Genomic DNA, 1,508 nt, shown 5'->3' with positions numbered 1-1,508 from the left:
ATTTATACAGAGCCGCGCTCAGAAACCAGCGGTTAATCGGCAACTTACCTTCGGCCTGCTCGCCCCCACTACTTCCAAGATGGCGGCCGCGGCCTCCTCTCACGGAGACACAGGAGAAGGAGACTCCATTGCAGACATCCCTGCAGATGATCAGCCTGCCACCCCTACATCGGAGTCCTCCATGAGTACTAAATCTCCTAAGACTGTATACCCCGTCAGCACAGATTCCCTCTTCAACAGAGCCCTGTCTGATATGCTTCATATCCCCACAATGCACGCTTCCATCCCATCCCCAGCCACACAGCAGGCTGCCCTTCTTAACTCTCCCCACCAGACAGACATGGTCCAACTCCTGAACTGTTTCTCAGATATGCTAGCTGCAGGCCTGGCCCAGAATGCCACGCAAATTACCACGTCTATAAAGGCCGACTTACAGAGCTTGGGGGCCCGCATTGATGTGATCGAACAAGCAGTAGACCATACAGCAGCGCGCACCAACCAGAACACTGACTGCATTCAATTGCTGCAGGACCAACTTGATATCGCGCTAGGGAAGATCGACGATTTAGAAAATCGTAACCGGAGATGTAACTTCCGCATAAGAGGCATCCCTGAGGCTGTAACTAATGTTCATGACACAGTGAAGCTTTTCATGAAAGAACTTATCCCAGACATCTCTAACCACAAATTAGAGATTGACAGGGCCCACAGAGCGCTGCAACCACCCAGACAGGATGGTCTCCCGAGGGATATAGTGGTTAAACCCTACTATTACGAGACCAAAGAGGAAATTATGAAAAGATCTCGGAATCTGAATAACAAGATTCAAGTCTTTGCAGACATTTCCAAGACCACAATTCTAAAGAGGAGAGCTTTAAAACCTCATCTTGAAATCCTCTCACAGAGATCAATTAAGTACCGTTGGTCCTTCCCTTTTCGCCTTCTGTTTCAACACAAAGAAAGATCATACGGCTTCTCTTCATTCCAAGAGGGTGAACATTTGTTCCTGAGACTAGGATTTATCTCCCAAGAAGTTTCCCCCCAGGAACCTCCGTCCAAGCCAAGTTCCTCTAAGAGGCCTCCGCCATGCAGCCCCATCATGCCTATTTGGAACAAACAGCAAACGAAGCGCCACCGTGACTCCATTCCGCCAGGATGACTCCATCTTTGCTCGGCCCTACAAGGGCTGTGTGGCTATCTTTTCCCCTCCAGGATCTTCCCCTTGATTGTGGGGTAAATGTGTACATCGTGTATACCCTCTTTGAATCCTCATATTTATCTGTGAGAACAGCAGTATTTCTCCGAACCCTCTTCACTTAGCTCCTCTCTGCGAAGATGAAAGGAGTCAACTCCGAGTTGTCTGACATTTTTTTATTTTTGGAAAATACTCCCGTGTCTTTATGATGGACCGCCCTAGTTGTTCTACTGGGTCCTGGTGACCCCAGGGCATAGATTCATACCCCAGCCCACTACCCCCTCCTTCCCTTCCCTTCCATTCCCCTCTCCCT

This window comes from Aquarana catesbeiana, linkage group LG13 (assembly GCF_042186555.1).
Source record: "Aquarana catesbeiana isolate 2022-GZ linkage group LG13, ASM4218655v1, whole genome shotgun sequence".
Lineage (NCBI taxonomy): Eukaryota > Metazoa > Chordata > Amphibia > Anura > Ranidae > Aquarana > Aquarana catesbeiana.
The sequence above is the reverse complement of the archived record's forward strand: the minus strand, read 5'-3'. Positions refer to the sequence as shown.